Source organism: Mustela lutreola, chromosome 11 (genome assembly GCF_030435805.1).
Source record: "Mustela lutreola isolate mMusLut2 chromosome 11, mMusLut2.pri, whole genome shotgun sequence".
NCBI classification, from domain to species: domain Eukaryota; kingdom Metazoa; phylum Chordata; class Mammalia; order Carnivora; family Mustelidae; genus Mustela; species Mustela lutreola.
The window spans coordinates 101,609,870-101,632,182 of NC_081300.1; the positions used below are offsets into that span (position 1 = coordinate 101,609,870).

The 22,313-nt window shown below is 52.2% G+C and overlaps 1 pseudogene; it reads right to left on the minus strand.

The window, feature by feature from the left end:
• Positions 1–818: 818 nt before the first annotated feature.
• On the minus strand, positions 819–1,472 carry LOC131811413 (transcription factor BTF3-like; annotated as a pseudogene).
• Between the last annotated feature and the right edge of the window lie 20,841 nt (positions 1,473–22,313).

A 22,313-nucleotide genomic window follows, 5' to 3' on the forward strand; every position in this document is an offset into this window, starting at 1 on the left:
AGAAACACTCGGGCACACGCCGGGTGAGCTCGGAGCGCGGCCGGAGACCAGGGAGCCGGGAGCGACCGCCGGCTCTTCTCCGAGGGCGCATGAGGAGCGGGACCCCGAGCTCTCCGCTCCTCCGGGCCGGAGACTGGGCGCCGCCATCTTCCTTCCCGACCTCCCCTGCGCTACGGAGAGCGCTCGGGGCACAAAAGCTCCAGCGCGAAGGCGAGCGGATGACTTAGCCCCGCCCCTGGCAAGGCCGGCCCAGTTCCAACGCGGGCAGAGACACTGGCGATCGCGGCCACAGGCCCCTCCCCCAGAAGATCAGCAGGAACATCCGGCCGAGACCAAGCTCGCCTATCGGAGAACTGCGGAACTCCAGAGCTAGGGGAGCACAGCACATAGAATTCATGGCTTCTTTCCCATGATTCTTTTGTCTTTCAAAGTTAAATTTTTTTAATTTTATTTTTTTCTTATTCTATTTTTTAAAAATTTTTCCTCTATTTTAACCCTTTTAAACTATTTTATCAATACCTTTATAAAAAAATCTTTTCAATTTTTCATTGTTATATTTTATCCCTTCATTGTATTTAACCTTATTTTTTGTACAGATACAGGTGTTTTTTTCCTTAAAATTTTGGGATATAATTTCTTCTTTTTTTTTTTTCCTAGGCAAAGAACTTTATTAATCTTGTTTCAAACTTTATTCCCAGGCTTCTTCAGCTTAATAAGCTGCAAAGAATGAATTGTGTATAAGCAAAAATTGAAAAGAGCCACAGTGTCCAAGGAGCTTGGGCTTAAAAATATTAAAGATCTAGATTTTAACGGATCCATGAACAAAATTTTAAAAAGCAGTCATAATATAAAATAGCAGCTCCCAGTAACTTCTTTAAGTTTTATCTTCTTCAGAAGTTGACTCAATTCAGTTTGCTTCATCAAAATTCTCCACAAGATCTGGAACTTCATCATCATCATCCTCTCCGGTAGCAAGTGGTGCTTTTCCATCCACAGATTGTTTGGGCAGAGCTTCAGCCAGTCTTCTTAAACTAGTCAGACTGTCTGCACCAAGTTGGTTTAAGATACTGGGTAGCATTTCTGTCAGCTTCTTTTTCTTTCTTTCACCTGTAATGGTGAAAGTGTTCGCTGCCAGCGATGCCTGAACTTCGGGGTTGTTAAAGTGGATCACTGGTCCTTGGTTTGTGAACATATTCACTTCTTCAATACCAGAGATATTGTTTACCCTGAACTTCTTTAAGGAGAACTGGAGTTTTTATCATCTGCTGTAGCTGTTCTATGAACCACCTTCTTTCGGCGAGCAGTTCCTTTCCCACCAATGCACACTTGTGGTTGCAGTTTGGCGAGTTTCTCCTGGTTCATGATAGTTTCTTTCATCTTGTTGGAGCAGAAATGGGACCACATGGGGGACTAGGGTTGGTGCTCAGGGGGTCTCGGACAGACCAGCTGAGATTAGGTGCACACACACCAGGATGTAATTTCTTCTAATAGATCAAAATATACCCTAAATCTAGCTTCAGCCTGATCATATTCTCTTTTTTTTTTCTTTTTCCAACCAACTTATCAATTCCTTTTTAAGAATCCTTTTAACTGTTCACCTTTACAGTCAGATTCCATCCCTTCATCGTGTTTACCCTTATTTTTGTATATATATATAAGTTTTTCCTTATTTAAAATTTTGGGAGGTAGTTTCTTCTAAGAGACCACAATACACCCAAAATCAAGTGGATAGCTCTGTTTTATATATATATACACACACACATACATACACACACACACGCGTGTGTGTGCGCATGCACCCGCATATACATATTTATTTTCCCTTTCTTCTCCCCCTGGTTTTAGCTCTCTTCTGACTTGGTTAGCGTATATTTTTCTGGGATCTTTGTGACCCTTTTAGGATTTTACTCTCTCATTCATATATTCTTATCTGGATAAAATGACAAGGTAGAAAAACTCACCACAAAACAAAAACAAAAAAAAAAAAAAACAAAACAAACAAACAAACAAAAAAAAAAAACAAGAGGCAGGACCAGTGGCTAGGGGCCTAATCAATACGGACACTGGTAATATGTCAGAACTAGAGTTCAGAATGATGATTCTCAAAGTTCTAGCTGGGCTCGAAAAAGGCATGGAAGATATTAGAGAACCCCTTTCTGGAGAAATAAAATCCCTTTCTGTAGAAGTAAAAAGAACTAAAATCTAGCCAAGCTGAAATCAAGAAAACTAATAATGAGGTGCAACCAAAAATAGAGGCTCTTACTGCTAGGAAAAATGAGACAGAAGAAAAAATTAGTGATATAGAAGACCAAATGATGGAGAATAAAGAAGCTGAGCAAAAGAGAGACAAACAACTACACCACGAGGGTTGAATCTGAGAGATAAGTGATACCATAAGATGAAACAATATTAGAATAATTGGGATCCCAGACTAAGAAGAAAGAGAGAGGGAGCAGAAGGCATACTGGAGCAAATTATAGTAGGAAATTTCCATAAAACGTCAAAGGGAACAAGCATCTAAATCCAGGAGGCACAGAGAACCCCCTTCAAAATCAATAAAAATGGGTCCACACCCCATCGTCTTATTAGAACTTTGAAGTCTCAGTGACAAAGAGAAAATCCTGAAAGCAGCTTGGACAAGAAGTGTGTAACATACAATGGTAGAAATACTAGATTGGCAACAGACCTATCCAGAGAGACCTGGCAGGCCAGAAAGGACTGGCATGATATATTCAGAGCACTAAATGAGAAAAATATGCAGCCAAGAATACTTTATCAAGCTAGGCTGTCATTGAAAATAGAAGGAGAGAGAAAAAGCTTCCAGGACAAACAAAAATTAAAAGAATTTGCAAACACCAAATCAGCCCTACAGAAAATATTGAAAGGGGTCCTCTTAGCAAAGAGAGAGCCTAAAAGTAATAGACCAGAAAGGAACAGAGACAATATACAGTAACAGTCTCCTTATAGGCAATATAATGGTACTAAACTCATATCTCTCAATAGTTACCATGAATGCAAATGGGCTAAATGCCCCAATCAAAAGACACAGGGTATCAGAATGGATAAAAAAAAAAAAAAGACCCATCGATATGCTGTCTAGAAGAAACTCATTTTAGACCCAAAGACACCTCCAGATTTAAAGTGAGGGAATGAAAAACAATTTATTATGCTAATGGACATCAAAAGAAAACTGGGGTGGCAATCCTTATATCAGAAAAATTCTATTTAAATCTGAATACTGTAAGACATGAGGAAGGACACTATCATACTTAAAGAATCTATCCAACAAGATCTAACAATTGTAAATATCTACGTCCCTATCATGGGAGCAGCCAATTATATAAACCAATTAATAACAAAATCAAAGAAACACATCAATAATAATAAAATAATAGTATGGGGACTTTAACACACACCCCCACTGAAATGGACAGATCATCTAAGCAAAAGATTAATGAGGAAATAAAGCTTTTAAATGACACACTGGACCAGATGGACATCACAGATGTTTTCAGAACATTCCATCCAAGAGCAACAGAATACACTTTCTTCTCCAGTATACATGGAACATTCTCCAGAACGATACATCCTGGGTCACAAATCAGGTCCCAACTGGTACCTGATTGGGATTGGGATCAGTTCCTACATATTTTCAGACCACAATGCTCTGAAGCTAGAACTCAATCACAAGAGGAAAGTTGGAAAGAACCCAAATATATGGAGGCTAGAGAGCATCCTACTAAAGAATGAATGGGTCAACCAGGAAATTAAAGAATTTAAAAAATTCAAGAAAACAAATGAAAATGAAAACACAACTATTCAAAAGCTTTGGAACACAGCAAAGGTGGTCCTGAAAGGAAAGTGATACAAGCCTTTCTCAAGAAAAAGAAAGGTCTCAAGAACACAACCTAACCCTACACCTAAAGGAGCTGGAGAAAGAAGAACAAAGAAAGCCTAAACACAGCAGAAGAGAAATAATAAAGATCAGAGCAGTAATCAACGAAATAGAAACCAAAAGAACAGAAGAACAGATCAATGAAACTAGGAGCTGGCTCTTTGAAAGAATTAACAAGACTGATAAAGCCCTGGCCAGACTTATCAAAAACAAAAGAGAAAGGACCCAAATTAATAAAATCATGAATGAAAGTGGAGAGATCACAACCAGCACCAAAGAAATACAAACAATTATAAGAACATATGATGAGCAACTATACACCAGCAAATTTGACAATCTGGAGAAATGGATGCATTCCTAGAGACCTATAAATTACCAAAACTGAACCAGGAAGAAACAGAAAACCTGAACAGACCCATAACCAGTAAAGAGATTAAAGCCATCATCAAAAATCTCCCAAGAAACAAGAGCCCAGGGCCAGATGACTTCCCAGGGGAATTCTACCAAACATTTAAAGAAGAATTAATACTTATTCTCCTGAAACTGTTCCAAAAAATAGAAATGGAAGGAAAACTTCCAAACTCATTTTATGATGCCAGCATTACCTAGATCCCAAGACCAAAGACCTCATCAAAAATGAGAGTTACAGACCAATATCCTTGATGAACATGGATGCAAAAATTCTCACCATAATACTAGCCAACAGGATCCAACAGTACATTAAAAGGATTATTCGCCACGAACAAGTGGGATTTATTTCTGGGCTGCAAGGATGGTTCGACATACGCAAATCAATCAATGTGATACAATACATTAATAAAAGAACGAAAAGAACCATATGATATTCTCAATAAATGCTGAAAAAGCATTTGACAAAGTACAACATCCTTCCTTGATCAAAACTCTTCACAGTGTAGGGACAGAGGGTACATACCTCAATATCCTCAAAGTCATCTATGAAAACCCCACAGAGAATATCATTCTCAATGGAGAAAAACTGAGAGCTTTCCCCTAAGGTCAGGAACATGACAGGGCTGTCCACTATCACCACTGCTATTCAGCATAGGACTAGAAGTCCCAGCCTCAGCAATCAGACAATAAAAAGAAGTAAAAGGCATCTGAATTGGCAAAGAAGTCAAACTCTCACTCTTTGCAGATGATATGACACTATATGTGGAAAACCCAAAAGACTCCACTCCAAATCTGCTAGAACTTGTACAGGAATTCAGTAAAGTGTCAGGATATAAAATCAATGCACAGAAATAAGTTGCATTTCTTTACACCAACAACAAGACAGAAGAAGGAGAAAGAAAGGAGTTGATCTCATTTACAATTGCACCCAAAACCATAAGATACCTAGGAATAAACCTAACCAAAGGAGCAAAGAATCTGTACTCAGGTAACTATAAAGTACTCATGAAGGAAACTGAGGAAGACACAAAGAAATGGAAAAATATTCCATGCTCATGGATTGGAAGAACAAATATAGTGAAAATGTCTATAGTACCTAGAGCAATCTACACATTCAATGTAATTCCTATCAAAATACCATCAATTTTTCTCAAAGACATGGAACAAATAATCCTAAAATTTACATGGAATCAGAAAAGACCCTGAGTAGCCAGAGAAATGTTGAAAAACAAAGCCAAAGTTGGTGGCATCACAATTCCAGACTTCAAGCTCTATTACAAAGCTGTCATCATCAAGACAGCATGGTACTGGCAGAAAAACAGGCACATCGATCCATGGAACAGAACAGAGAGCCCAGAAATAGACCCTCAACTCTATGGTCAACTAATCTTCGACAAAGCAGGAAAGAACGTCCAATGGGAAAAAGACAACCTCTTCAATAAATGGTGTTGGGAAAATTGGACAGCCACGTGCAGAAGAATGAAACTCGACCATATCCTTATATCACACCAAAAAATAGACTCAAGGGCGCCTGGGTGGCTCAGTGGGTTAAGCCACTGCCTTCAGCTCAGGTCATGATCTCAGGGTCCTGGGATCGAGTCCCGCATCGGGCTCTCTGCTCAGCAGGGAGCCTGCTTCCCTCTCTCTCTCTCTGCCTGCCTCTCCATCTACTTGTGATTTCTCTCTGTCAAATAAATAAATAAAATCTTTAAAAAAAAAAAAACTTCAAAAAATAGACTCAAAATGAATGAAAGACCTCAATGCGAGAAAGGAATCCATCAAAATCCTTGAGAAGGACACAGGAAGCAATCTCTTTGACCTCAGCCGTATCAACGTCTTCCTAGAAACATCGCCAAAAGCAAGGGCAGCAAGGGCAAAAATGAACTATTGGGACTTCATCAAAATTAAAAGCTTTTGCACAGCAAAGGAAAAAGTCGACAAAGCCAAAAGACAACCGACAGAATGGGAGAAGATATTTGCAAGCGACATATCAGATAAGGGGCTAGTATCCAAAATCTATAAAGAACTTATCAAACTCAACACCCAAAGAACAAATAATCCAATCAAGAAATGAGCAGAAGACATGAACAGACATTTTGGCAAAGAAGACATCTAGATGGCCAACGGACACATGAGAAGATGCTCCACGTCACTCGGCATCAGGGAAATACAAATCAAAACCACAGTGATATCCCACCTCACGCCAGTCAGAATGGCCAAAATTAACAAGTCAGGAATGACAGGTGTTGGTGAGAATGCGGAGAAAGGGGAGCCTCCTACACTGCTGGTGGGAACGCAAGCTGGTGCAACCACTCTGGAAACCATGTGCAGACTCCAAAAATGGGAATAGCCTATGATGCAGCAGCCCCATTTAGGGGCAGATTTCCAAAGGAAATGAACCAAGGTATCTTAGCGGTATCCACACTCCCACCTCCAGGCAGCATTAATTCACAACAGCCAAGATATGGAAACAAACAGAGCGTCCATCAACTGGTGAATACAGAAAATGCGGTCTGTATATGCCGCGGCATGTTATTCAGCCACAAGAAAGAAGGAAATCCTGCCATTTGTGGCAACGTGGATGAAAGGTATTGTGCTCAGTGAAACAGCCACACCGAGGAAAAGGAACACGCGCATAGAATCTGGAAAGTCCAAGCTCACAGAGCAGAATGACGCGTGCCAGTGGCTCAGTGCCTGGGAGTCAGGAAGGTGCTGTTCAAAGGACACAGCTTCCAGTTTTACGATCGGTGAGTTCTCAGGATTGGTGGTGATTATAGTTAATAATACTTCATTGAATACTAGAAAGTTGCTAAAACAGATCTTAGATGTTCTCCCCACACAAAAGAAATGATAATTATGTGCTATGCTGCAAAGTGCTAGCTTTTCCGTTACAGAAGTGTTTCAAATTAATGCTTAGACTCGCACAATGTCGACTGTAACTCAGTACAACTGGGAAGGAACAGAGACAGGAGCCGTTGGAGGGGCGGACCACTCTGAGAGCAGCCACTCTGGAAAGACCACCGGGTGTGTGGTTCCCACCACAGGACACTCTGGGAAAGGCTGAGCCAAGAACACGGTGAGAGGACCCGAGGCTGCCGTGGCCAGGGCAGGTGGGAGGGAAGGGTGACTAGCGGGGGGCTTCCAGGGGAGTGAAAGCACTCTGTGGGACCCTGTCGTGATGGTCCCTTCTGTCACACAGTTGGGCACCCAAGAGCCCATAGGGCCTACAATGCCAGGAGCAAATGAGCAGCAAATCATGGACCCTGGAGTGTGATGACCTGTTCCTGTGGGCTCAGTGGTAACAAATGTCCCATCTCGGGGGAACACTGCCACTGGGGAGGCTGTGCGTCACGTCAGGAGTTCTGTGGGACAGGAGTTATGTCAATTTTGTCATAGACCTAAAATTCCTTCTTAAAAACAATTATTTTAGAATAATGACTCACTTTTTACTTAAATACACGAAAATGCCTCCAAGCACCCCGTTATTAAAAGCTAGGCAAACACAGCAGCCGCCGAAGACTCGGAGACTTGGGCCCGGTCTGACTGGGGAGGAGGAAGACCGCAAGCATCTAGGAGGGGCGAAGGGCAGGCCAGCCTCTGGCAGAGGCCGCTACTCCATCAGGAGACTGAAGGGGACCTGAACAAGGAACGCGGTCACATGGGCATCCCCGAGCCAACGCATGTCACCTCCTGGAAACAGAGGAAGCGCGATGAAGACTCAGCTCCAGGCTCTCCCTCTACAGAGTGGCTGTGGGCAAAGAACTCTCCCCGCCTCCCTCTTCCTGGCCAGCTGAGTTGGCACAGCCCCCCTGACGACAGAGCTGGGAGCCAGGCTGGCCAAGGTCAAGATGACCGTCCACAGGCGGCACAGGGGCTCATCTGCAAGGGGGAGGCCGGGCCGGAGTCTGGTGCTGCGGTTGAGGCTAAACCCACAGGGGAATTCCGGGACAGAAGATGGAGTGGATGGAGTTCTGGAGAAAGGTAGAATCCGAGGTCCCACCACCTGCACCCCGCCTGAATCAGTCTCCATTTCAACAAGCAGACCGGTGACCCCCACATGGCACTGGTTTTGAGCAGCACTGGTGTGAAGGTCAGACACCCAAGGAACTCCTGGGAGCCCCACCAGGAGAGGAGGCTGGACAGCGCCCGTCAGGGATGGGAGCTAATGAGCTTCCAGCCCCCAACGTCCTGGCAAGGTGGACGGCGCCCGACTCTCCATTTGTGGGGTGAATGGGTCACGACAGGGGCTCAGCTCCCTGCTGAGCAGACAGGATCAGGGACGGGGCCTGAGCCTCATTTGGGTTTCACCACGTGTTGTTGTTGTTGTTGTTGTTTTTAAGATTTTATTTATTTGACAGAGAGAGATCACAGTAGGCAGAGAGACAGGCAGAGAGAGGAGGAAGCAGGCTCCCTGCTGAGCAGAGAGCCTGATGCGGGACTCGATCCCAGGACCCTGAGATCATGACCTGAGCCGAAGGCAGCGGCTCAACCCACCGAGCCACCCAGGCACCCTTCACCACGTGTTTTAATGGGCACACCTCGTGCCAGGGGCTTGTCTTGCCACCTGCCCAGTCTCATCTTGGGGAGACGGTTATGATCACCCCCAACCTGCAGGCCCCAGTCACCCCTCTAGCGGATGGCAGCCCTGACCTCTACCCTGTGACCCGGTGCTGCCCGCCCAGCAAGGACACCCAGCTCCCTGCACAGGGACCCCCTGCTCATCATCCAGGGCAGCCCCAGGCCCCCACCAGAGCCACCTGGGGTCTCAGACATGTGTCCTAGGGGTCAAAGGGGGGAGAATCTGTCCACACTGCCTGGCAGCCTCTCCTGGGGGAACCGATCGGCCCCTGCTGAGGTTGCTGCTGGGCAGCAGAGCCCACCATGGGAAGCAGGTACACTGTTCCTGTCCCGACCTGGTCCCTAACAGCCTGATCATCACCGGCGAGCCTGTGGGATTCGCAGATGCTCTCCGGGTTACACAGCCCAGCTGGACCCCGGGAGAAAGCGCCTCTAGGAGCCACATGGTCCAGGGCCAGGGAGCAAGGCTGTCACCGGAGGACCCTGCCGTTTTGCTCCTGGTGGACAGAGGGCGGAGCTAGCCACTCACCTTCTTCTCCTTAGCCTGTGGCCCCACTGTGCTCATGCTCAGGAGACCGGGCCTCCTCCAGGCCGGAATCACGCCTGCATCTGTGGACCCAGCCTGTGGCACCCCTGATGACCAGGCAGGCCTCTGAGGCTCGGAGCTCAAGCCTCTGTTTCGGTGAACCTGCTCCGTGCAACCAAGGTGCTCAGTGGGGACATCTTTGCCACCGTCCCCTCCCCAGCTCCTGCCTCCCTCTCCTTCTCAAGTCAGGGGATGTGCCACTCCTTTCTCTGAAGACCCCAGAGGCACACAGCAGGGGTGCTGCCTGGCTTCTCCAAGTAGGCAGGACCCACCCCCGGAGTCAGAGCCCCAGGAGCCTGAGAACTGCACTGGGGTTCCCTCCCTTGGCCTTTCCAAGAAATCAGAAACCTTTCATTATAGAAATTAATATTCATTAAAAATCTAATAATACGGATTTATGGTTGCACTTGAGGAAAAATTAAGGGAATAAATAATCCAAAATCTTCACATGTGTTGTCCTTAAGCAAAACCATGTCCAGGTGATTTTTCTGCTTCCTACTGAATTATTTACATTAAGAGGCTGAGCCGCCAGAGGGCTTCTCTGCAAGGCAAGTACAGCCCCCCACCAGGCCCCTCCACGCTGTGCAGACTCTCAGGGGCAGCACTGGGCAGAAGGCAGGTGGGAAAGAGCCCCCCTAGGAGAGTCACCACCTGGGGCATGAGGCTCAGGTGCCCCGTGAGGGCTCAAGCTCAGGCACCCACCCGAGGGTGCTGTTCTGGGAACCTCACCTGAGAAGCGGTCCCCGGCCTCCCTCCGCACCCCTGTGGGGACTCTCCAAGCAGGAGAAATCCTGGCCTGGTCAGCAGAGCCCGCATCCTTCCAGCCTCGAGGCCGCCCTGTCCCCGTGAGCAGCCGGAGCCGGGGTCACTTCCCGTGGGAATCTGGGGCCCCTCCTGCCACACCTCCATGTGGATGGTCTGTCCCGTCGGGAACAGGTGTGATTTCCAGCAGGACCTGCAGCTGCGGCCCTCCAGGACCCGGACCCATCCTGCCCTCTCAGCATCTGCCTACCGGGCTGCACAGGGAGCACAGTCGGCTTCCTGAGCATCTGCCCCGCCCCCCGGAGCACCTGCTCCACCAGATCCCAGCCCCCAGGCTCTGTCCTGACACAACGGGGAGGCCCAGGGCGGTGGCCCCCTGGACAGGGCCCCCTGGGGTTCCTCCCAGCCCTTCTCCCACATGTGACAGAGGGACTTGGGGGCCAGGGTGGACAGTCAGTCCAACCAACACACACCCGAGGCCCGCGGAGGCTCCCTCTGGAGTCTGATTTCATAACACAGACCCTCTGCTAGCTGCTCCAGGAGGGCAGACCCATCACCACGTGCTGAGTCCTCACAGAGGGAAGACCCCTCCTGAGGGACCCCACCGTGGGCTGGGGACCCGGCATCTCCAAGGCCTGCCTCCTCCCAGGGGCTCCCAGGCCCGTCCCTCCCTGTTTGGGCGGTCCGTCACACACGCTGAGTGAGGGTCCGCCCGGGGATGGGGTGGAGGATCCAGGACAGAGACCCCTGTCCTCCTGGAGCCCCGACTGCACGAGTGAGTCCAGGGCCTGGGGTCTCAGACCATGGAGCCGCTGCAGAGGCCAGGGGTCCTCGGGCCCTACCCCGACACCAAGGACAACTCTGCAAGGAGAGCCCTTTCCCAGGGGCCACTGCAGGCACTTATCGTCAGGGAACCCTCACAGCGACCTGGTTGGGTCCAGCCTCTCCCCAAGGACCGAGCCCCTGACTGTAAATCCATCACCCGTGTCTGCCTGAATCCTCCCGGCGACGGGGAGCTCACCACCCAGTGAAGCAACCTCCCATGGCATAGTGGGAAACACCTTCCTGCTGGCCCAGCTCTGCAGACACACGGCTCCATCCTGAACCCCTCTTCCTGCTTTCCCGAGTCTGGTCTCCACCTGGGCCCCTGCCCCCAGAGACCCCCACAGCCCCTCAGCTCGAGAGCAGCCGGGCGTCCCAGGAACCCTGCTCAGCCACTGCCTCTGCCCACAGACTCCCTCCCTCCTGCAGCCTCAGGGCAGAGCAAACCCCCCACTGCCCACGCAAGGCGCCAGGCAGGGCTCCATGGGACAGCTCAGAGCGGAACCGTCGGGGCCCAGATGGACCCAGCCGGATGCTGGGCTTGCCTTCTGCCCCTTCGCTGTCTCTGACCTGCACGAGCAAGGGAAGCCCAAGGGAAGGACTGAGTCCACAGCCTGGGCTCCAGGCTCCGCTGCCCCCAAACCTGCAGCCTCACGGGGGAGGGCGAGGAAGCAGGTCCCCTCCTGGTTCCAATCTCAGGCTGGGCTCTGAGGCGGAGGCCTGCTCTGCCTTCCAGAAGCCTCTGAGCCTCTCTCTACCAAGGAGCTCAGTTCCTCCTCCCTGCCGACGGTCCAACTCCTCCCTCTGCTGCTCAGACCCGCCGTTAAGGCCACAAGCGGAGCACACGCCGGCCTTCCTCCTCGGGCTGAGCCGCAGGTGACACGCAGCCCCGACCCACGCTCGGGGACCGTTACTGCAAAGCCACTCACCTGGGGACTCAGGCAGGTGTGAACGATGCACGGGGACAGGCTTCCTGCCCCACAGCCAGCCCTGAGTTCCCCGTGGGGCACAGAGGACAGGGAGCGGTGGGACCCTGGTGACCTCCGTGTGTTGGGGCCGCGGCTGGAGAAGCCCCGCTCTCTGCAGACACGCGCAGCCCGTTCCCGCCGGCAGAGAAACAGTCTGAGGGCGAGAGCAGGCGACGCGTCAGCCTCCCTCCCTGACGACCTGCTCCCCGTCTAGTCTGTGGACTCACACCCCTGAGGGCAGCTCCCTGGGTCCTCACCTGGGGGTGCGGGGGATCTGCTCCTGGCTGGACCCTCACTGGGGGACCTCACGGGGGCGGGGGTCCTTGCTCAGGGGCCTCACCCGAGGGAAACTTACCTGGGGGCACCGCACCTGCAGGGAGCCTCACTTAGGGGCCTCACCTGGGAGTCCACACTTGGGGAAACCTTACCTGAGGGACCTCCCCTGTAGGGCCTCACCGGGGGAGCCTGACCTGGTGGTCTCCCCGCCACTGGGGGGGTTCTCAGAGGCCTCGACTTTGGGAAGGGGCTTGAACCCTCCTGGCCGTGGCCTGAGATCCAGGGAGGGCGTCTGGGACTCGGGCAGGCCTCTCACTCTGACCACTGACCCCAACTCACTTTCCTTCCCTCGGGCTCGGTGTGGGAGTTCCGGGGTTGCGGGGCTCCCGCTCCCCCCGGGAGCAGGAGACCCGTCCTCGGGGCCCAGGAGGAGAGCTCCTCTCCCCCAGCAGGGCTGCCTCCGCCCAACGACCCCGGCCCAGGTGGCCTTGCGCTCCGCGGACCAGCGAGCTGAGAGCCGGAGGGTCGGCACCTGAGCGAGGGCTTGGTGTGAGCTGTTAAGTTGCTGACAGGAGAGTTGGTCTGAAACAGATTCCCAGGCGGGGAAGGGGTCGTGAAACGATGCTTCCAGACTGCAGCCAGAGCTCCCGGCTGAGACCCCCGGGGCTGTGGGCGGGGAAGGGCCCCACGCACAGGCTCCAGGCGGCTTTACTAGGAGCCTCCATGCAGCTCCTGTGCCAGTGCAGGCCCAGGGGGCTCGGGAGCCACAGCAGGCTCAGTGCAGACAGAGCAGGGGAGACAGGAGCCCACCGGGTCAGTGCAGACAGAGCAGGGGAAAGGGGCAGACCACTGGGTTCGGTGCTGACACAGGGGGCAGGTGGGCAGACCACAGGATCAATGCAGACTCAGCGGGAGAGGTGGGGGGGCCAGGGATCGGTGCAGGGACACAATCCCCATTGGGTGTACACACCACGAGATCTCCCAGGTCAGTGTGGGCCCACTAGGAGAACTAGGGAATCATCCTAGGCCAATGTAGACACACCAGGAGGACTAGGGATACATCGGAGTAGTGTAGAAATAACCCTGGAACTGATGTGACATCTCAGGTGAGTGTAGACACCACAGGGAACCTCAGAGCATCCCTGCTCAGTTCAGAAACACCTAAAACTGGGGACTTGCCCTGTCACTGTGAACACAGTTGAGAAAGAGTAAGTCCCAGGACGTCTGTGTAGACAGCACAGAGACTAGTGTGATCTCCAAGTCCTGTGTAGACATCCCATGCAGTATCAACACCCCAGAGAGAAGAGCCACCAAGTGCAGCAGGCAGACACCCTCGATCCTTCAGACACATCAGAGGAACAACGAAGACATGGCTGGTGGGTGTAGACATACCGTGGGTGCAAGGAAGACACCCCTGGTCGGTGCCGAAGGCGATGTCTGAGCATGTGTCTTCCCACAGTATCTCCCCCGGCTCAGGCGCACGTATCTCTCAGGGGTCAGGGGCACGTGTCTCCCCGGGGTCAGGCACCCGTTATCTCCCCAGGGTCGTGTGGCTGGTGCAGACTTGGAACTCTCACTCTGGAGCGGATGTCGGTTGTCACCTTCTGCCGTGAACCGCTGCCCCCATCTGCAAACCTCCTCGTGAGAGCCTAGGTCCAAGTTAGGAAAAGCTCCGCCACCAAGTGCACGCAGGGGCGTCCTCCTCTTCTCAAAGCCGAGCGCTTCGCCGCCACAACAACCGTTCTCTCCTCCCGGACCCCCTCCGCCCCTCCTCCTGCAGGCCCAGACACTTGGGTCTCTGTGTCACGTTTCCTTTCATTTTTCCACAGAGAGTTTCCTTTGCGACCTTTCTTCCCAACACTGAGCTTACAGGAACTGCACTTAAATGGGGCCAACATTTCTGTATTTAATAATTCAAAGCCTGGACACGCTGTCAGGCCAAGTAATTTAGTGACAGAGGGGAAGTGCAGGCTGCCTTCCCCAGTAGATCATGTTTTGCTTTGACTCTAAAGCACCCTTGCATTTGTGCAAGGACACTGTCCCTCCTAAAAATACCTAGGACTTCTACAAGGCTGTTCGGCGCTCCAAGCTAATACAGCGCTGTGCGGACAGTTCCTGCGGTGAGAGCAGTCCTTGCCGCTTACAAATTCATGGGATGTTTACCACATATTACCCAAGGACACCACCTCCCCTAACAGCCTGGGAGATGGATGGCTCTGCCCTAACAGCCCTAAGACCTCCCATTCTGCCCAAGGCAGAGACAGCAGAGGTCATCCAGCCTCAGGCCTGGCCTGACCTGGGGACGTGCTTCCCCTCGTGTGGTCTGCAAACCGTCTGGGTCAGAAACAGCTTGGCAGCGGAGCAGGAGCCTTTAACTGCAGATCTTTGCTCCCTAAGTCTTTTCTCTGAGTGCTCCATGAGAAAGCCTCTGGGAGTCCCCATGTTTAATACTTTCCACGGTGTTACCAGGACCTTACGTCCTCTAAGTTCTGGGACCACTGCTCTGTGTTCACCTTGACCACTTGTCCATGCAGGCAACCGCTTCTGACTCACCTACCTTGACTGTTATGCCCACATAGGTGTTTCTGTACCTCATGCAGCCCAGGACCCTTTGGGGTCACTGACACTAGGGAAACGTGAGGACCCCCGTGCAGTGTCCTCATGGCCCAGCCCCACTTGTGACTGAGTCATCGCACAGCACCAACTCTTCCCTGAAAAGCCATAAAGGCAAAGTCGGTGGGGCGGAGAAAGAAGTCTAAGTGTCATACAAGTTAATTCATGCGGGTGTAAGAGACGGACCAACAGCAGGCGGCGGGGAGGGGTCCCGCCGCGGCAGGGACAGGCTGGGGCGTCCTGGGCAGCCCCTTCTTTCTTTCATGGCAAGTGCGGCTACGACGGGTCCCGACTCTGGACTTTGACAGACAACGAGAAACAGATTCCGGAGAGCACATCTGATTCCCAGTACGACAGAAGAGCTGCCCAAGGAAAGCCCCACCTCCGTTTTCGGTATTAGCAACCTAACGCGGAAGTATCTGGATGAAAAGGAGCCTTTCATAAATGATGGATTTTGATGGCAACATGAAAGCGAGATATTGTTCTTTTTTGTGGATTAGTAGAATACCATTACAATGGGGTAATACAGGTTACCCCATTGTAATCTGGTGTGCTAAGTATTATAAGCAAATGACCCATTTCCTCCCTGTGCTGAGCAGGGAGGGAGAGTGGCCGCAAAGCAGCCTCCAGGCAGATGCTCAAAGGCAAGGCCGGAGATTCTCATCGGATTCCTCTGTAGCTCGGAGCGGCCCCTGACTACTCACCCCAATACCATTCAAAAACCTGCTGCGCGTGGATGTGAGGGCGATCTGGCTGCGACGTCTGTCACCCCACTGATCGCCAGGGTTGGCGTGGCTGATGCGGCTGGCTAGGCGGGGGTCCCCTTCCTCCCTCACCGCTCCACGTGCGTCCCTCCCGAAGCTGCGCGCTCGGTCGAAGACGACGACCTTCCCCGATAGAGGAGAGGACCGCTCCTCGGTCAAGGGTGTACGAGTAGCTGCGCTCCCCTGCTAGAACCTCCAAACAAGCTCTCAAAAACCTGCTGCCCAGAGCCCATAGGCAGCTTTATGGGCCCAGCTTCTTTGACTCAGAGTGCAGGGCAGGCTCTGGCCCCACGCCTCCTGCGGGGGCCTCTTCTGGCCTCCACTAATGAAAAGGAAGCTCCCTCCCCCACAACCCCTTCACCCTAGGGTCACACACCCATCATTAGATGTCTTTATTTAGAGCACTCTCCTGCCCAGGCCTGCTCCCAGGGCAGGATGGTACTGATGTAAGATCCATCATTTAATGGGCCTGGACACTTAATCAATGAGGCAACACGGAGTCCCACGTGACTCAGAGGTGCCGGGAGCGCAGGCAAGGTTGGAGGGCTTTCAAGAGTGGGCAGGAGGGTGGTTTTTTATTTTTAATCCTAAAATGTCCAGAATCCAGCCATCAGCAGCTTATTCCATTGATGCTGGCACCGCAGCGGAGTCCCACTGCAAACGGAGCACCTGCGCCTGTATTCATTCAGGAATCCCACACGCAGTCCCTACGTACTTCCACGCCTACCACGTGCCAGGCATGTCCCAGACACCGGGGAGAGTGCGCTCCCCGAGCTTACATTCCTGCGATGAAATAGCGACGGTGGCGCTGGTGATGGTGGTGATGGTTGTAGTGATGCTGATGGTGAAGGTGGTGGTGGTGATGGTGATGATCAGGGTGGTGGTGGTAGTGAGGGCAGCAAGGGAAGCAAGAGAGGAATCCCCATACAAGTAAACACCTACATAGCACTTACTCGCACCAGACATTCTAAACACCTCAGACGGGCTAAATCACCCAACGGAGGCCCTAACACCTGAGGTAGGGGCCTCATTACCTCAACTGGTAAATGAAAAACTGAGGCACAGGGAGGCCAAGTCACTTTCCCAAGATCACACAGGAAGTGGTGATGCTGACATTCAGAGAAGGCATCTGGTTCTGGAACCGGTGGACTCCGAACTACAGTCTAAACAAATAGGCAAATAATCTCAGTAACCACATTTGGGCAGCAAATTAAAGAAGCTGATGTGAGTGTGACTTGGTGGGCGGAGGTTGCATTAAAGAGGAGGTCAGGGAAGGCGTCTCTGAGGAGGTGACACAGTTGAGAATAGAAGGACGGGGTTTGTGGGAACACTGTTCAAGCAAGCAGAACAGCAAGAGCAAAGGCCCTGGGGTAGGAGTGATTTTTCCATGTTCAAGAAAGAGCCGGAAAGTCAGAGGGGCTGCAGGAGAATCCACAGGGGGATGACGAGCACTGAAGTGAAGAGGCAGGCAGGGGCTATGCCACGTAGAGCTCTGCAGGCCGGGGGACACAGCGTGGTGCTTTCACAGCTGGATGAGAAATGGCTGGTGCCCTTGCAGGAAAGTACTCCATGCATTCCATAATCGTGCAGTCTGGGACGCCACATCTGGACCATGGAGGGAAGTAGGGGGTCTCTGGGGTGTCCCAGGGGAGATGCTGCTCTCCAGTATTTATAAACGAATTTTGTAAAGGGAGCAAGAACCCTATCTGACATTAACATGTTTTGAAAGATCACTTTTTTTAAAAAGATCTTATTTATTTATTTGACAGAGAGTGTCACAGCGAGAGAGGGAACACAAGCAGGGGGAGTGGGAGAGGGAGAAGCAGGCTCTCCACTGAGCAGGGAGCCGGATGCGGGGCTCGATCCCAAGACCCTGGGATCATGACCTGAGCTGAAGGCAGATGTTAAGGCAGAGCCACTCAGACGCCCTTGAAAGATCACTTTTAACAACCCATTCCCAATAGCTAGTTCCTGACCCGTTCCAGCACACTAATTTGCAAATCAAGGAAAATGTGTTCATTTGAGTTGTACCCGAAAGCCCAGGGTTGGGAAATTAGATCCACTTCATGCTTCTACAGAATGCTCTCCATGCAGGACTCGATGGCTCCACGAAAGCCGTGTTCCCCTCCCGGGTCCACAGGAGACTTTTGTGCAGAATTTATAAGGCAGAAGCTTTGCCCACATGGAATTGTCCCAGGCTCCCGGAGGCCTGAGTCAGCCAACACCCGTCCAGCAGGACCCACAGGCAGGCGGGCCAAGCTGCATCTAAACATCTCCTTCCCTGGGCCCTGCCACCTGCAGGAGAATCCCTGCCCAGACAAGACCAGAGGTGAGAGACAGAATAGGAAGCCTGGACACTCCTGGGGTCCTACAATAAACTCCTCTCATGTTCCTAGGCTACCTTTTTCCCGTAAGCCAGTTTGAGTTAGAATTCTGTTATTTGCTGCTGAAATGGGCCTGAACTCGTACAGTTACTGAGAAAAGGAAAGAATTAGCTAAAACACAGCAAATAGCAGGAAAGAATATTCACTCTTTCAAACTGACCAATTTGATGTGGTTGACGGAAAGAGAAATGGCTTCTTATCCCAAATGGGTTACTGCCGGCCCCGCCAAGTGAGAACCTGGCTGGTGCCATCCGGGCCACCTGTGGGCCTCCCGAGGGACCACTGATGGGGCGGGCTCCGGGGAACCCAGCCGGGGCGGGGGCCCCGTGCTGATTTTCTAGTCTCTGCCTTCCCACTAATGGCCTTCTCCCACATTGCCATTATGCTGCGCTTCCGTGTTCTGCCAAGATAAACTCTCATTCACAGGCTCATTAACCCCCTGCTATTCTTGGCTTATTGGATGGGATGTCCTATGGCTTAGGAGCCCTCGGGGGTTGCGGGCGATGAATCAGGGCTCCATGCTGCCGTGCCAGTCAGCTCTCTGGGGACTCGAATGGCCTCTCACCAGCACCCAGCACGCCATATTGGGACTGAGCCCCAAATCCCATCACCAGAACCGGGCCTCAGGGAGGGTCTGCTGTCTCCCAGCCTGCGAATTTGCTGCTCTCCAGGGAAGGAGCCCAGATTCTTGCTCAGTCTGGGAGGGGCCCAAGTTCATGCAGAAAGACCCACAGGGATCATTGGGTCAAAAGAAGGAGACCTGCATGATCCCAGGGTCCTGGGATCAAGCCCTGCATCAGGCTTCCTGCTCACTCCCCCTGTTTGTGCTATCTTTCTCTTTCAAATAAATAAATAAATCTTAAAAAAAAAAAAAAAAAAAAAGAGCGAAACTTGTTGATCCTTAGGATGTGACCTGATGAGACCAGAGGGACTTGATCCCTTCTGTCTGGGCCTTGGTTTCTCTCCCCATAAAGGAAAGGTGTTGGAACAAACTCATTCAAACTTTCAGCAAACTTCCATCCAGTGGCAGCATCGTGCTGGACATGAGGTAAGAAGGGTTACTTGTCCCACACAGAGCTCACAGTCTACAGAAGCTCTACCTTGAGTAAATAATCACATGAAAGCAATATGTCATTACAAATTGTGGTACATGCTAGAAAGGAAATACGACCAGCCCGTCAAGAGAATAAAAAATGAAGGATGAACATGGAAGAGCAGTGAAAGCACCTCCCAGGTAGTGACACTTCAGCTGGGATCAAACGATGAGCAGAAATGAGCCGGGAAAAGAGAGGGTGGCGCAAGTCACAGGAAGGGCAGGTGCAAAGGCCCTGAAGCAGCAGGAGCAGGTCAGTGCGGCTGGCACGCAAGAGGGAGAGAAGGTAAAGCGGATTTTTGAGAAAAAGGCAAGAACCAGAGCATGCAGGACCTTCTGGGTAGAAGGACATATTCCCAGGACAGTCCCGGTGGCCATCGGTGGACATGGTAAACAGAAAAAGTGGCTCATTTCAGCCTTGGAACTGTCAACAGTTTGGATGCTGAATCATATGGCAGAGAACTGAGTGTGTACTGTGTGTGCACACATGTGCGTGTGTGGGGTGTGTGGCCAGTGCGCGAGGGTGTTGGGTTGGAGATTGGGAAGGGGTCACATAACCTGGGATTCCTTAGGAAGACTCCACCCCGCGCCCCTGACCCCTGGTCACTGCACGTCCCCTCAGCTGATGGAGAGCAGCCCGAGGACAAAGGTTTGGAGGATTCACTGACATTTAGGCAAGGCCTACCTGAGACCAGCTTTGAGAACTCTGTATCGGGAGGCATGGTGGGCCTGGCTACTCCCACAGGGGCCACGAGGACCCACTTGTTCCATAACAGTGTCCACGTCTGGGGCAGCCTGAGGCGGCAGGACACTCACTGGATCTGGTCAGCAGTGGGGACCACAAAGGCCTGGACCAAGTGAGGCGAGGACCGCCGTCCCTAGCAGCACCATCCTGGTCAGCAGGGCAGAGCAGGGAGCCTTCACTGGGACCTTGTGCCGGCGCCGCTTTCCCCTGTGGGGTCTTGGAGGGGAGAGAAGCGACAGCCCAGCTCACGCTGCTTCAGAGGACGAGGGAGGCTGCACGTGCAGCAGACGGGGCGGCGGGGAGAGCTGGGGCCCACTGCCTGCCTGCTCTGCGGCCCTCGGTCGCCGCTGGCTGCCAGGACCACTCAGGGAGCACCCGCGCTGCGGCATGTGGTGCTACCGGAGGACCTTCACACACACTCGGTCACGGAAGAGACTTCGGGCCGAGACCACAGCCACCACCGCAGCCCTCGTGGGCACCTGACGCAGCCTTACCAGCACAGGCACCGAGGACACTCTGGGGGACCTCCCACCACGCCGCCTACACTTCATCTGCTTGTACAGGGCTTCACTGCGGGGGGTTTGGAGAATGGATGACAGCGGAGAAGAAACAAAATTACAACCAACCCCCCCCCCCCCCCCCCGCAGAGCTACATAAGACTGGGGACGCCCCCACGGATCAGGAGAACACCAGCTTTTGTTCTCTTCTCCAAGTTCTCGTTGGCAGTGAAGAACCCATCTCGGACAACCTACGGCCTCGGCGGGCTTGAGCACGCGGTCCGGCGGCATGAAGCGTTCCCTCATTGTGCGACCATCACCGCCAGCGCTGTGTCGTCCCTGCGGGCCTGGAGCACTAACGCCCCAGCCGCAGCCCCTGCTCTGAGTGGGAGTCTGACTCTCCGGCGCCCCGCACGAGTGCCATCAGCCGGTAGTTGTCTTTTTGTTGGTTGTGGCATTAGAATGTCCCTCCGTCGTCCGGCAGAATAATGTCCAACTGCACGCACGGACCACATTCGTCCATCAGAACACACGAGGGCTGCTTTCTCGTCTAGCTGTTGGAGTGAGGCTGCTGTGCAGACATGTGTACAAACATCTGCTGAGCCCCTCACGCCCAAGAGGTTCGTGCTGTGTGAGCCGGGTCACCGCCGTCAGCCCCCCATCCCCGCTCAGAGCGCCCCCAGCAAACGCCCCCAGCCTCAGAGCTCCAAAGTCGACTGCTAAAACCGACATCGCGGTGCCAGCTTTGAGTATAAAGGCATCAAAAGGCATCAAAGCACAAAGCTTTGACAATGGCAGGGGGGACATCGGCCAGGTTTGACCTCTGGCCACGCCCTGGGGTCCTGACCCCAGCTGCCCCCGCAGTGACATTTCTCCACCCCATGCCCCTTGTCTTGCCTTGTCTCCACTCTCCATGGCGAGCTTGCTCTGCACCTTGCTCCCCGCACCCCACATGACTCCTAGGCTCAGAGGCCTCACTGCCAGGTTCCTGAGAAACCCAAGGGAAGGGTGTGCCACTCCCTGTGACCTCCAGGACCCACCACTTCTCTCGAAATGACCTGCTCCCCCCAGGCCAGGGCCCCGCAGTTCCTGGGAGTGGTGTCCCAACCCCACATCCACCACCCAGCCATGCAGAGAGACCCAAACGTGCCACTGAGCTCACGACAGACACGGCCCCCTGGGGGAGGTGGACGCAGTCACAGGAATGCCCAGCAGAGGGGCTTCAACACAGCCCGGGGCCGGGGAGAACACGTCCTGATCTATCGACCCATCTGCAGCTCGCTGCCTCCCTCCGAGTGCCCCTCTCCCAGCAGCACAGTGGGGCAGGCTCCCTGTGTTAGGGGAGGCTGCTGGCTCGGATGTCCACACAAAGGGGGCTGAGCTGGCCCCGCCCAGCCAGGAGGTTCAGAAGGATGTGGGGGGGGGGGGGGACACAGAGCCGCCTGACTCAGCAAATCAAGGATGTGTCATTAAATTCGCATTTTTGGCAAATAATCTATGTGCCTGTTAATATAAAAACATCTGTGAAATTGTTAGGACGTATTTCTAATAACAATAAATCGCCTGTAAATCAAACGTAAACGGGAGTCCTGTCCGTTATCTGCCTTATCTCCCTCCTGCCCGGGGACCCTATACCCAAGAGAAGCAGAGGCGAGAACACCGCTGAGACACCGCTGGAGTTGGGGAACTTGAATGGAAACCTTAGTCCTGATCGGAAATTTTCTCCAAAATGACTGTTTTGGGGTTATTTGGAGAAAACTATAAGGCAGAAGTCAGGAGGATGAGATTAAGGGGGGAAATGGGGCTTTTAGAGACCAGCACGATCCAGTCAGAGAGCAAGGAAGGTAATCCTGTTCTGCACAACTGAGCGGCACTGCGCCTCTCAGACACATCCCTTATAGAGCACAGACGGCCTCCAG